The sequence below is a fragment of the Salmo salar genome, chromosome ssa06 (assembly GCF_905237065.1).
Source record: "Salmo salar chromosome ssa06, Ssal_v3.1, whole genome shotgun sequence".
In the NCBI taxonomy this organism is placed as follows: Eukaryota; Metazoa; Chordata; class Actinopteri; order Salmoniformes; family Salmonidae; genus Salmo; species Salmo salar.
Window position 1 is genome coordinate 27,587,789 of NC_059447.1, and position 16,115 is coordinate 27,603,903.

A 16,115-nucleotide genomic window follows, 5' to 3' on the forward strand; every position below is an offset into this window, starting at 1 on the left:
TCACTGGAGGCTTCGTGCCATGGATCATCCCTACAGGCTCCGGGCCATGGATCATCACTGGAGGCTTCGTGCCATGGATTATCACTGGAGGCTCCGGGCCATGGATTATCACTGGAGGCTCCTGGCCATGGATTATCACTGGAGGCTTCGTGCCTTGGATCATCCCTACAGGCTCCGAGCCATGGATCATCACTGGAGGCTTTGTGCCATGGATCATCCCTACAGGCTCCGGGCCATGGATTATCACTGGAGGCTCCTGGCCATGGATTATCACTGGAGGCTTCGTGCCATGGATCATCCCTACAGGCTCCGGGCCATGGATCATCACTGGAGGCTTTGTGCCATGGATCATCCCTACAGGCTCCGGGCCATGGATCATCACTGGAGGCTTTGTGCCATGGATCATCCCTACAGGCTCCGGGCCATGGGGATCGTCACTGGAGGCTTTGTGCCATGGATCGTCCCTACAGGCTCCGTGCCATGGATCGTCACTGGAGGCTTCGTGCCGTGGATCATCACTACAGGCTCCGGGCCATGGATCATCACTGGAAGCTTCGTGCCATGGATCATCACTACAGGCTCCGGACCATAGATCATCACTGGAGGCTTCTTACGTGGAGCCGGAACAGGTCTCACCAGACTGGGGAGATGCACTGGAGGTCTGGAGCGTAGGGCTGACACAACCCGACCTGGCTGGATGCCCACTTTACCTCGGTGAGTGTTGAGAGCTGGCACGGGACGCACTGGGCTATGAAGGCGCACTGGAGGCATAGTGCATAGAGCCAGCACAGAACACACTGGACAGTGGAGGCACACCGGAGGTCTAGAGGACAGTGCTGGCACAACTCGTCCTGGCTGGATCCCCCCGTCTCCCGGCAAGTGCGGGGAGTTGGAACAGGCCGCACTGGGTTGTGCTGGCGAACTGAGGTTACCGTGCGTAGAGCTGGCACAGGATAACCTGTGTCGAAGAGACGCACTGGAGACCAGGAACGCTGAGCCGGCACAATGCCAACTCTAGCACGGCAACTGCGAGGAGCTTGCACTGAGCGCACCGGGCTGCGCCTGCGCACTGGAGACACCGAGCGCATCAACGCATAACACGGTGCCTGACCAGTCCTATGCTCCCCACGATAAGCATGGGGAGTTGGCTCAGGTCTGAACCCTGACTTAGCCAATCTCCCCGTGTGCCCCCCCCCCAAAAAATTGGGGGCTGCCTCTCGTGCTTGCCTCGTGGTTGGTATAGTGCCTTGTAATATCGCCGCTCTGCTCTCGCTGCCTCAATCTCCTCCCTCGGACGGCGATACTCCCCGGCCTGACTCCAGGGTCCTTTCCCGTCCAGTATTTCCTCCCATGTCCACTCCTGATCACGCTGCTTGGTCTGTTGTTGGTGGGATCTTCTGTAACGTTCGTCATTATGGGTAGACCAAGGTGCAGCGTGGTAAGTGCTCATGTTTACTTTTATTTAACTCAGAACACTAAACAAAATAACGAAAAGGAAAACGAACGTTACGTTCTGCAGGCTTACACAGAGCTGTACAAAAACAAGATCCCACAACTGAAGGTGGGGAAAAAGGGCTGCCTAAGTATGATTCCCAATCAGAGACAACGATAGACAGCTGCCTCTGATTAGGAACCATACTCGACCAAACACAAAGAAATAGAAAACATAGAATAGAACAGAGAAATACAAAATCTAGAATGCCCACCCAAATCACACCCTGACCTAACCAAAATAGAGAAATAAAAGGGCTCTCTATGGTCAGGGCGTGACAATAGATCAAATAGATTAGGATTATTTTCACTCTCCAGATCAGAGTTCACCCATGTCATTCACCATGGCATGCTTATAACAGCGTCAGCATCTTTAGTTCATAACAACAATCAAAACAATCAATCCCTCAGTTTTAAAAATCATTCAATTTCCAAATAAAATCATAATTAGAAACCCAACTAATTATCCAACCAAAATTTTTAAATGACATTGCTCAGTGATTCAAATTGGTCCTATCACTCAAAGTAAAAACTCAATTTAAACACACATCAACATTGGCAGAATGTACATTTATATTAACATCCAGTATAATTATCCCATAATTCTACTATTAACTTTTTTTTAATCACGATTATAATACAGATCAGTGTCTCAACGCATTGTTAATCTAAATTACTATAATTGTGCGTGGTGTAGACCTCTACAATCAACCTGATACCCCAAAAGTCTAAAACAATTTTTTGGGCACAGTTGACCAACCCCCTCCTTCAGGCACTGACTCTTCTGGCGTCCTTTTCGTTCTTATTCAGATAGCTTTACAGTTCAAAGTGAATGGCCCATTATAATGTCCCAATTTCAATGTTTCACCTTAGACGCCCATTATGTCTTGTCCATTCGTCAACCAGTATACCAGCAACATAAGAGAAGTTTAGAACAGATCTCGCCCAATGCTCACTCCACGTGGACTCCTCTCACACTCCTGAGAAAAACATGAGAGAAAAACAGTTGATAGCTTAGATCGGATACTGTACACAGATTTCTGGCTCAGCACCTTTCTCTCGGTAGAAGTGGTGCAGACAGGGCCGTATTCAACGCCTTTGTCACTCTTCTTCAGCCAGTTAAAGGGGGTTTGAGGTACACACACTGTTCGGTCCAGTTATCTCTTCCATGCATTAAGATACCGTCTGATGTCACTTTCCATGATAACCTCGAAAGAACAGATCAGAACAGTTTAGTTCAGTTCATTAACTACATGATCAATTATTACTTTTACCAATTATTCTTAATACAAATGTGTAAACATATTTCAAAGAGAATAACAACACATTCTATTGAAACTATTCTTTCAAATTGGCTTATACTCCCCATCACAATTTCAACTTCATTGCAGAGCCAAAAGATCAGGAAGTTAGATCTACAACCTATCGGGAATAGAACAGAACAAACAACACAACAATACACTCCTTCACATATCACTCAATCCAAAACCTCAAAGAACTGAATCCTCCCCCATTTTTAACACATATCTCTCCATGAGAGTAATGTATAAAACAACACTACTACTGGTCAAAAGATAAAACTACATTTCAAATAACATACACAAATTAAAATCACTACCGTAATTTCCGGACTATTAAGCGCACCTGAATATAAGCCACACCCACTGAATATATATATATTTTTTTGAACATAAATAAGCCGCACATGTCTATAAGCCGCAGGTGCCTACCGGTACATTGAAACAAATTAACTTTACACAGGCTTTAACGAAACACGGCTTGTAACAAAAATAAATAGGCTTTAACGAAACACGGCTTGTAACAAAAAATTTAAAATTAGCAGTAAGCTTTAGTTGTCAATTCCTCATGCTGCTGTTTCCAACGTCTTATCATTGACTCATTAAGACCAAGCTCCAGTGCAGCAGCTCTATTTCCTTTTCCAACAGCCAGATCAATCGCCTTCAACTTGAAAGCTGCATCATATGCATTTCTCCGTGTCTTTGCCATGATGAGGGTGACAAAATGACTACCGTAATCAGAATGATGGGAAGTTTGAGAGCGCTCGATTTAATCTAAACAGTAAACAAAAAAGTTGTTTGACCTTAACCCGTTCGGCAATTTCATTGGTCTAATGAAAGCTTCATGCCGCCAAAAAAACTGAGCACGTCACAGAATGTGTTTTTTTGGAGAAAAAAAATTGAAAGCGGGAAAAATCCATATATTAGCTGCGTCATTGTTTAAGCCGTGAGGTTCAAAGCCTGGGAAAAAAGTTGCGACTTATAGTCCGGAATTTACGGTACTCTGAAAACCTCCACAAAGAAAAATTATTTTACCCATATAGTCATAGGAAAATAGACTTAAAGCAGCCTACCCTTAGTTAAAGGCAATGCCCTCTCCTTCACATTGGTCCAAATTACAAATATGTCTAAGAACTATAAACTCCATCATAATTATCAATTTCACGAATTACCTTGAAATCAGTATAACAAATGACCCTAAATTCATTATCCAAATAGATTTCCAATGAGGCTGATCAGACCACAAAGGAAAGCCTTGACAAAGGTCAAAAGTCATACCACCCCTTCAAAGAGGTGTTTCTTACTATATTAGACAAATTAAAGAAAAACCGTCAAACATTTCCTACATGTTGTATCCCAGGTTCCCAGAACATTTATTTATCAAAATAATTCACATGTTTAATTAAAACTCAGAAAATAAAAACGTATAAAAATTCCATGTGTGTGGGTGCCCCTTTAAGATATCTTAGCACTAAGTCAAATGGAAAACTCACCAAACCCAAAGGAAATAGAAAAACAAATCAAACATAGTATTTTAAAAACACCGACAAATAGTTATAACAAATGTGTTGTGTGTGGGTATTTGCAAACCTTAAGGTAAAAACCCCCAAAAATTGCCAGGCCTTTTCAATTTTGGTAGTTTACGGCCTCAATCTCACTCACCCAAGAATATAACCCCAGGAAACATTCCAAAGAGAGACAATGAAATCCCCATTTTTCCAAAGAAAAACACAAAACACTTTGTTAGCATTCATTATACTACACCGATTCAGAAACCCAAAAAGTTAACTACAAACAAAACCTAATAATAATGATAATTAGTTTGATGGATACCCTAGGCTTTGTATGACATAAATTACGTCGAGATTCAATCTTAATTCGCTCTAACTTTATGGAAAACGGTTTATTCAATAAATCCAGCAACTCCTCTCATACTGGGAGGAAAAAATAAAACAGTTTCAGACCTTAAGGGCAGTTTTATTTCAACTGTTGTACCCAGTCGGAGATAATCCAATAAGCATTTATAGTTACATCGTTAGGGTAAGATAACCAAAAGTGGACACACTCCAATCAGTTTCTAGAGCACAATTTCATACACATTGTAGACAGTTTAATAATGCTTAAAACCTCATCTTTATCAAATGATCCATTGAAGATACCAACTCAAAACCTACGTACATCTACGAATGGGTGGTTTAAATTGTATCTAATTATATTCTCAGCATTACTTTATCAAATCTCTAGTAATCGATTATACACACATACAATTTATCATATTTTCATATATTCACAGAATCCATATAAAACGTTAGGAATTCTTAGGTACTCACACAGAACTTTAAGGATCACCCACACAGGATTGGTCAGATGCTCACACAGAACATCAGAACATAATTGAAAGGTTACCCACACAGAGTCAACCTACCCCGCTCACACAGAACGCTCCTACAAAGATTACCTAGTGGTCCCAAAACAAAATACTCACACAGAGTAACCCAGGGCATACCTGGCTAGCACATTTTAAATAATTGGAATTCACCACCTCTGAGGGTCACTTAGACAGTCACACAGACACTTTCAGAATGAGGTCCTTCTTCCAATAGGGCTTCACCAAGTACCGTGTTTCACACAGAACACACAGTCACCCTGGCCCCTCACCCCCACAGACCGCACCAATTCCCACTGTGATCAATTCAGTGTCAGGGCGGCTCTAGGTCGCCCACAACCGACCAGTGGCAGAGTATCTTTGAGTCCGCAAACTCTCAGATTACTCTCTGACTCGGCCCTGCTTACGCCTCCAAGGTGCCCCCCTCACAAAGGAATACACACTCAGAGCTCACGTAACAGAGGCTTTTCTAAAAACTCGACTTCAAGTGTGGTTTGCTCACCTCTTTCTTTAAAAAAAACAAAGTTTGAGATGTGGTATCCACTGGGCTCGCTGCCTCTCAGATCAAAGGTGGGTCCTTCTGCTTCGTTCCCGAAGTGTGGTTTCCCTGAGATCCCAAGTTTGAGAGATCCCTCATGCACGATTTACCTAGGTCGTCAGAGCGGTCACCGAGTGAAGATTCACGTCCCATCCCCGTCGCCAAATGTGGTGGCTAATTTCTGCATTACCAAATGAGGAGAGTTACAAACTTCACACACCAGTCTGAGTTATACTTAAACTACATCTTTAATGATAAGAGCTTCGCAATAGCACTTGACTTTCAATAGTGCACCATTGAAAAGTGACAACACAAAAGTATAAAGATCTTTTACAGCCAAGATACACCCCTCTCAACGTACATGACGAACAACAGATACATAGAATGGTCACAAGGTTAAGATTTGTATGAAAGATATCTATAAAACATAGCAGACAGCAACTGCTGTGTGAACAGTTTTCATTGTATAGACCAGTGTCTGGTCCTCCTACTCCAAACTGGAACCGTCTCTCCCTGGTACGGTATAGAACAGAATCATTAGCTCATGTTCTCTGGAATGCTCTTTAGGCTTTATTACCCAAAGACATCGTAAATCTCCTAGGTCAGTGCTATCTCATAGAGGCCCATCCTCAGTAAAACACACACACAATAGTTAACAGAATACTCTATTCTGTCGAATAAAACAACCATTATAATACAATACAAGCATTATAACATAATCTTGCAATTTTCCACGACACCTTCCAACTTAAAAGGGTATGTAGCTTAAACGTAACCACATGTAACATATGGATTTGAATTAGTATACACATCAAAAGTCCCAATGTGAAGTTACACGTCGCTTTTCTATTTTTCAAGTTATTACATAAAACCGATCAGAGTGCCAAAGTCAATATTGGAAAATGTTTTTGTGGAGCGTGACATTATATGAAAGACCCGACAAGCCATGCTATTTCCAATAATGTAAATTCCAACAAATAACTTCAAATGTATAACTTCAAATTAAACCAAATCGTTTGCACACATGACTACTAGTTTCAATAACATTTTCAGACAACTTACAAGCAAATACTTTATGAATGTATTGTTACAAATCAGCCTGCAAGGTTGCTAGCCAACTAGCCTGCTAACGTTATCCCTACCAGCCTGCTGTCTACATACCACCACAGACTGATGCTGGCACTAAAACCCCGCTCAATGAGCTGTATACCACCATAAGCAAACAGGAAAATGCTCATCCAGAGGCGGCGCTCCTAGTGGCCGGGGACTTTAATCAGTTTGACCTAATTTCTATCAGCATGTTAAATGTGCAACCAGAGGAAAACAAAATCTAGACTACCTTTACTCCACACACAGAGACGCGTACAAAGCTCTCCCTCACCCTCCATTTGGCAAATCGGGCCATAATTCTATCCTCCTGATTCCTGCTTACAAGCAAAAATGAAAGCAGGAAGCACCAGTCTATAAAAAAGTGGTCAGATGAAGCAGATGCTAAACTACAGGACTGCTTTGCTAGCACAGAACAGAATATGTTCCAGGATTCTTCTGATGGCGTTGAGGAGTACACCACATCAGTCACTGGCTTTATCAATAAGTGCATTGAGGAGATCGTCCCCACAGTGACTGTACGTACATACCCCAACCAGAAGCCATGGATTACAGGCAACATTTGCACTGAGCTAAAGGGTAGAGCTGCCGCTTTCAAGGAGCTGGAATCTAACCTGGAAGCTTATAATAAATCCCGCTATGCCCTCCGACGAACCATAAGACAGGCAAAGCATCAATACAGGACTAAGATTGAATTGTACTACACCGGCTCCGACGCTTGTCGGATGTGGCAGGGCTTGCAAACTATTACAGACTACAAAGGGAAGCACAGCCGAGAGCTGCCCAGTGACACGAGCCTGCCAGACAAGATAAATAACGTCTATGCTCGCTTCGAGGCAAGTAACACTGAAACATGCATGAGAGCATCAACTGTTCCGGATGACTGTGTGATCAAGCTATCCAGAGCCGATGTGAGTAAGACTTTCAAACAGGTCAACATTCACAAGGCCGCAGGGCCAGACGGATTACCAGGACGTGTACTCTGAGCATGCGCTGACCAACTGGCAAGTGTCTTCACTGACATGTTCAACCTCTCCCTGCTTGAGTCTGTAATACCAACATGTTTCAAGCAGACCACCATTGTCCCTGTGCCCATGAACACTAAGGTAACCTGCCTAAATGACTACCGACCCATAGCAATAACATCTGTAGCCATGAAATGCTTTGAAAGGCTGGTCATGGCTCACATCAACACCATTATCCCAGAATCCCTAGACACACTCCAATTTGCATACCTCACCAACTGATCCACAGATGATGCAATCTCTATTGCACTCTACACTGCCCTTTCACACCTGGACAAAAAAACACCTATGTGAGAATGCTATTCATTGACTACAGCTCAGTGTTCAACACCATAGTGTCCTCAAAGCTCATCAACATGCTAAGGACCCTGGGACTAAACACCTCCCTCTGCATCTGGATCCTGGACTTCCTGACGGGCCACCCTAGGTGGCAAGGGTAGGTAACAACACATCTGCCACGCTGATCCTCAACACGGGGGCCCCTCAGGGTGCGTGCTCAGCCCCCTCCTGTACTCCCAGCTCCCTTCTGTACTCCCTGTCACTCATGACTGCACGGTCAGGCACTACTCCAACACTATCAAGTTTGCTGATGACACAACAGTGGTGGGCCTGAACACCGACAACGATGAGACAGCCTATAGGGAGGAGGTCAGAGACCTGACCATGTGGTGCAAGGACAACAACCTCTCCCTCAACATGATCAAGACAAAGGAGATAATTGTGGACTACAGGAAAATGAGGACCGAGTACGCCCCCATTCTCATCGACGGGGCTGTAGTGGAGCAGGTTGAGAGCTCCAAGTTCCTTGGCGTCCACATCACCAACAAACTAACATGGTCCAAGCACACCAAGACAGTCGTGAAGAGGGCACAAGAAAACCTATTACCCCTCAGGAGACTGAAAAGATTTGGCATGGATCCTCAAAAGGTTTTACAGCTACACCATCGAGATCCTGACGGGTTGCATCACAGCCTGATATGGCAACTGCTCGGCCTCTGACCGCAAGGCACTACAGAGGGTAGTGCGTACGGCCCAGTATATCACTGGGCCAAGCTTCCTGCCATCCAGGACCTCTATACCAGTCGTAGTCAGAGGAAGGCTCTAAAAATTGTCCACTCCAGACACCCTAGTCATAGACTGTTCTCTCTGCTACCACACGGTAAGCGGTACCGGAGCGCCAAGTCTAGGTCCAAGAGGCTCCTAAATAGCTTCTGTCCCCAAGCCATAAGGCCCCTGAACAGCTAATGAAATGGCTACCCAGACTATTTGCATGCCCCCCCCCCTTTACTTTATTAATTCTACCTACATGTACATATTACCTCGACACTGGTGCCCCCACACATTGACATTGACTCTGTACCGGTACCCCCTATACTGGATATAGCCCCACTATTGTTATTTACTGCTGCTCTTAAATGATTTGTTATTCTTATCTCTTACTTGTTTGTTTTTTGTTGTTGGTATTTTCTTAACCGCATTGTTGGTTAAGTGCTTGTTAGTAAGCATTCCACTGTTGTATTTGGAGCATGTGACAACATTTGATTTTAATTCTGCCCAAAAACAAATACAATTTCTCTCAACCAGTGGCATATGGGCTTTTTAGGTGAATGCTGATGACACACTGTGATAAACAGTGCCCACTTTGTCAAAAGCAGGGGTGCTTGTCCATTCCCAGCGCGCCTCTTCAGGGTGCTGTTGGAGAGACGCATCGCTGCGGCGCTCTACCAACATTCCATCAAAAAAAGTATCTAACATAAATTATGTAGAAGATATGGTAGAAAGAGTATGTGGCCTTTTCTGTAACCTACAGACTGGAGATAAACATTTATGACTATGTAATGAGACGGACACTTTTTACATCATGCCGGTTTCTCCGATCAAATAGCCTATCCTAAATGGCGCCCAATCAAATAAAAAATGTTAACAAACAACGAATCTTAAAAACAGGACAGTTCAAAGTTAAATTGATAATATGGACTGTTGTTCAGGAGTTTCACCCCATTGTCATGATTAGTGGTTTCAAATGTGTATTTTTGACAAGCTGATCATAGCGAAAAAGAAAATACTTCTACATTTCCCGCTGCGTAAACACATTGCAAATAGGCTCACGATAAATCCTGATCAAATTGGGTTGCTGATATTCAGAGCTTATTAGCCAAATTGATTAGTCACAGGAATCAGGACTAATGAATCCATTGCAATGGCCTTTTTTTTCAAATGATGGGCATTCATAAAATTCCATTGCTGTCGACATGGTAGGCTACACCCCGGTAAGCACGAGCCAACATGTTTTGGATGTATTTTTTGGTGTTCTACAAATGGTAAGCTTAGCACATAGATGGGCATTCATAAAATTCAATGTCAGGGGACACTGTAGGCTACACCTCAGTAAGCATGGGCCGATGCCTTATCCGATTTCTTTTTTTGGTGCGGTCCAGATCAGCCTTGATTTTAACGTCCATCATCCGGACCAAATCTGAACCAATCATAGACGTCTATGATTTAGTCAGATTCATTCAGAACCAAAAATTAGGCTGATTTCAACATCGAGAAAATACATATTTTCAACGTCTGGAAAATACGTATTTTCAACATCCGAAAAATAAGTATTTTCAACTTTCATTCAGAACCGACTATAACCAGGTGTTTGTTGTGTGTTCTAGAATGTTCCCATTGTCCTATGAGTTTGGCCGGGCTGTGATGGCTGTGGACTACATGGTGTTTACCCTCCGTCTCATCCACATATTCGCCATCCACAAACAGCTGGGACCCAAGATCATCATCGTTGAAAAAATGGTGAGGGCTTTCTAAAAAGAGGGATAAAACCCTTTTTACTGCAGTGTCTAGATCAGGGATGGACAACTTTCATGGTTGTGAGGACCACAAAAAATGGTAATGAGGGGCTCTGTGTACCCACATACATGTAGTCAAAGTACTAGCCTTAAAGCTTTTTGGGAGCCCTTGTGAAATTTAGTTTTAGAGTTAATTTCCTGCAATTCTACACATTTTGCCATGGGCGTAGAGAAAATGTTGCAATTTTAAAGCAAGTTTGCGACAATTTGAGAGAAATAAAATGAGATGGGGTGGAGAAGAAGAATCTCATATAAAATATATTTTGATTTGTGTAACACTTTTTTGGTTACTACATGATTCCATATGTGTTATTTCATAGTTTTGAAGTCTTCACTATTATTCTACCATGTAAAAGTTATGAAAACCCTGGAATGAGTAGGTGTGTCCAAACTTTTGACTGGTATTGTATATATGTATGTACAGTGGGGAGAACAAGTATTTGATACACTGCCGATTTTGCAGGTTTTCCTACTTACAAAGCATGTAGAGGTCTGTAATTTTTATCATAGGTACACTTCAACTGTGAGAGACGGAATCTAAAACAAAAATCCAGAAAATCACATTGGCAGCAAAGAGGCCACTTCTCTCCAGGAAAAACATCAGCGACAGACTGATATTCTGAAAAGGTACAGGGATTGGACAGCTGAGGACTGGGGTAAAGTCATTTTCTCTGATGAATCCCCTTTCCGATTGTTTAGAGCATCCGGAAAAAAGCTTGTCCGGAGAAGACAAGGTGAGCGAGTCCATCAGTCCTGTGTCATGCCAACAGTAAAGCATCCTGAGACCATTCATGTGTGGGGTTGCTTCTCAGCCAAGAGAATGGGCTCACTCACAATTTTGCCTAAGAACACAGCCATGAATATAAAATGGTACCAACACATCCGCCGAGAGCAACTTCTCCCAACCATCCAGGAACAGTTTGGTGACGAACAATGCCTTTTCCAGCATGATGGAGCACCTTCCCATAAGAAAAAAGTGATAACTAAGTGGCTCGGGGAACAAAACATCGATATTTTGGGTCAATGGCCAGGAAACTCCCCAGACCTTAATCCCATTGAGAACTTGTGGTCAATCCTCAAGAGGCGGGTGGACAAACAAAAACCCACACATTCTGACAAACTCCAAGCATTGATTATCAGTCAGGATGTGGCCCAGAAGTTAATTGACAGCATGCCAGGGCGGATTGCAGAGGTCTTGAAAAAGAAAGGTCAACACTGCAAATATTGACTCTTTGCATCAACTTCATGTAATTGTCAATAAGAGCCTTGGACACTTATGAAATGCTTTTAATTATACTTCAGTATTCTATAGTAACATCTGACAAAATATCTAAAGACACTGCAGCAGCAAACTTTGTGAAAATTAATATTTGTGTCATTCTCAAAACTTTTGGCCACGACTGTATACAGTGCCTTCTAAAAGTATTCAGACCACTTGACTTTTTCCACATTTCGTTAAGTTAAGCCTTATTCTAAAATGGATTGAATACATTTTTCCCTCATCAATCTACATACAATACCCCATAATGACAAAGCAAAAACAGGTTTTTAGACATTTTTGCAAATGTATAGAAAATAGAAAAACTGAAATATTACATTTACATAAGTATTCAGTCCCTTTACTCAGTACTTTGTTGAAGCACCTTTGGCAGCAATTACAGCCTCAATTTTCTTGGGTATGACGCTACAAGCTTGGCACAACTGTATTTGGGAGTTTCTCCCATTCTTCTCTGCAGAACCTCTCAAGCTCTGTCACGTTGGATGGGGAGCATTTCTTCACAGCTATTTTGAGGTCTCTCTAGAGATGTTTGATCAGGTTTAAGTCCAGGCTGTGGCTGGGCCACTCAAGCACATTCAGAGACTTGTCCCGAAGCCACTCCTGCGTTGTCTTGGCTGTGTGCTTAGTCTGAGGTCCTGAGAGCTCTGGAGCAGGTTTTCATCAAGGATCTGTGTACTTTGCTCCGTTCATCTTTGCCTCGATCCTGACTAGTCTCCCAGTCCTTGCTGCTGAAAAACATCTCCACAGCATGATTCTGCCACCACCATGCTTCACGTAGGGATGGTGCCAGGTTTCCTCCAGACGTGACGCTTGGCATTCAGGCCAAATAGTTCAATCTGGGTTTCATCAGACCAAAAAATCTTGTTTCTCATGGTCTGAGAGTCTTTAGGTGGCTGTCATGTGCTTTTTTACTGAGGAGTGGTTTCCGTCTGGTCACTCTACTATAAAATCAAATCAAATAGTGTTGGTCACATACACATGGTTAGCAGATGTTAATGCGAGTGTAGCGTTTGTGCTTCTAGTTCCAACAGTGCAGTAATATCTAACACATCTAACAATTCCCAACAACGACCTAATACACACAAATCTAACAGTAATCTAACAATTCCCCAACAACTACCTAATACACACAAATCTAACAGTAATCTAACAATTCCCCAACAACTACCTAATACACACAAATCTAAAAGGGTGAATGAGAATATGTACATATAAATATATGGATGAGCGATGGCCATCCATATATGGCCATTTCATTACTCATACATGTGATATGAGTAATGAAAGATATGTAAACATTATTAAAGTGGCATTGTTTAAAGTGACTAGTGATCCATTTATTAAAGTGTCCAGTGATTGGGTCTCAATGTGGGCAGCAGCCTCTGAGGTAGTGATTGCTGTTTACCTGTCTGATGGCCTTGAGATAGAAGGTGTTTCTAGCGGGGTGAACAGGCAGTGGCTCGGGTGGTTGTATGTGTAATATATATATATATAAATTTTTATTAATCATTTAAAAAGGAAAAAAAAAATCTCCCACTTTAACATTTAGAGTATTTTATATAGATTGTTGACAAGAAATTACAAATAAATCTATTTTAATCCCACTTTGTAAATCCAAGGGGTCTGAATACTTGCAAAGCACTGTCTATGGTCTAGATCCAGGTGCTGGTTTTGGCAGCGACAACTAATATCCAAAAACAAGTTTAAAAACTGCACTAGAAAAAACAGACAATGTCATTTTCTCCCCTTAATATTCTGTTCCCCTCCTGATTGGCACATGAAGGATGTCTTCTTTTTCCTCTTCTTCCTGGCGGTGTGGCTCATGGCCTACGGCGTAGCCAATCAGACGCTGCTCTACTCCTACGATCCTTGTCCCGGTTGGATCTTCCGCCGAGTGTTCTACAGGCCATACCTGCACATATTTGGACATATCCCCATTCATGAAATGGATGGTGTGTTAATGTTTGTGAATGAATGTGGTTTGCATGTAACATAGTCCAGGTAACTGCCAAAATATAGGAAACACTTGAGTAAATGAGGGATACAAAGTACTGTATATTGAAAGTAGGTGGTTCCTAAGTTAATTAAACGATTAACATCCCATCATACTTAAAACATGCCCAGTTGGCCGTTATTTTGGCTACCATGGCTAGAAGAGATCAGTAACTTTGAAAGAGAGGTCTGAAAAGAGGATAGGAGATTTAATGTGTGTGTGTGTGTGTGTGTGTGTGTGTGTGTGTGTGTGTGTGTGTGTGTGTGTGTGTGTGTGTGTGTGTGTGTGTGTGTGTGTGTGTGTGTGTGTGTGTGTGTGTGTGTGTGTGTGTGTGTGTGTGTGTGTGTGTGTGTCCACAAAACACCAAATGATGGAATTTCTCATGGATTAAAAGGTGTTGCATCCCTCCAATAGAGTTCTAGACACTTGTAGAATCTGTGCCTAGGTGCGTTGAAGCTGTTCTGGCTCGTGGTGGCCCAACGCCCTAATAAGACACTTTATGTTGGTGTTTCCTTTCTTTTGGCAGTTACCTGTGTATATACCTGTATGCACACTGAGCGTATTTAACATTAAGGACACCTTCCTAATATTGAGCTGCACCCCCCCCCGAAAGTGTTCCACAGGGATGCTGGCCCATGTTGACTCCAATGCTTCCCACAGTTGTGTCAAATTGGCTGGATGTCCTTGGGTGGTGGACCATTCTTGACACACCGGAAACTGTTGAGCGTGAAAAACCCAGCAGCGTTGCAGTTCTTGACACAAACCGGTGCACCTGGCACCTACTACCATACCCTGTTCAATGGCACTTAAATCTTTTGTCTTGCCCATTCACCCTCTGAATGGCACACATACACAATCCATGTCTCAAGGCTGGAAAATCATTCTTTAACCGGTCTCCTCCCCTTCATCTACACTGATTGAAGTGGATTTAGCAGGTGACATCAATAAGGGATCATAGCTTTGACCTGGATTCACAAGTCAGTCTATGTCATGGAAAGAGCAGGTGTTCCTAATGTTTTGTATACTCAGTGCATATGTGTGTGTATACCTGCCTCTCTCTCTCTCTTTCTCGATTCCGCTATCTCTGTATCCCATCTCAATTCCCCACTCCAACCCCTGCCCAATCTACCCACTTTGTCATACCATTTTAAATATTTATTCTGCACACCCCTCCCCCTGCTTCTTCCCATCTCTTTTGAACTCTCACCGTCTCCCTCCCTCCCTCCCCTCCCTCTGTCTGTCCGTAGCTGATAAACTGGAGGAGGGGATAGCGTGCACCAATCACGTCACCCTGATCGAGGCAGGGGCAGAGCCATGCACGAGTACCTATGCTAACTGGCTGGTGGTCATCTTATTGGTCATCTTCCTGCTGGTCACCAACATCCTGCTGGTCAACCTGCTCATTGCCATGTTCAGGTAACGGACCGTCTCGGTATGTCCCTCTTTCCCACTCTGTCCCTCTCACTCTCTGTCCCTCTTTCATACTCTGTCCCTCTTTCCCATCTAGCCCCCCCCAATATGTATGTTTTCACTCTATTTGTGTTCCCCTTGAGAGATCATCACTCATTCAATAGGCCTCTTTAATCCGTGGGCTGAATTCCTGAATTTATCTTATCTTATCTAGTTCCTTACTGTTGTTGTATTTAAATGAATCAACTTGATAGAATTTTGAAGTGTCTTATTTGATACTAGCCCTGCATGTTTGAGTGTTGTCAAAATGCCATACATTTTTCTGGCTCTTCTTTCATGTGTGTCATTGGGGCCCAAAACATCATTACCAAAAAGTATAATAAAATCAATAATTTGTTATATGAGTGGGAGTCACCTATTCCCTGATATTCTGCCTGTTAACCATTTCTCGCTCTCCTTCCTTCCTTCCTGCAGTTACACATTCTCCAAAGTGCAGGAGCACAGCGTCACCCACTGGAAGTTCCAGCGCTACAACTTGATCGCAGAGTACCACTCTAGACCCTGTCTGGCTCCACCCTTCATCATCCTCTCCCACCTCCACCTCTTCATCAAGAGACACATCCGCAGGATCCCCTCTGTCAAGATCAAACACTTTGGTGAGAGACTGGGGGAGGGAGACAGAGGAAGGGAGACCAATGATCAGATAATTCACTTCAAGTATTGAACTTCCAGTATT

The 16,115-nt window shown here is 43.0% G+C and overlaps 1 pseudogene; it reads left to right on the forward strand.

Annotated features, from left to right (window-relative positions):
* LOC106606830 (transient receptor potential cation channel subfamily M member 4-like) overlaps window positions 1-16,115 on the forward strand; it is a 55,733-nt pseudogene that overhangs the window by 39,384 nt on the left and 234 nt on the right.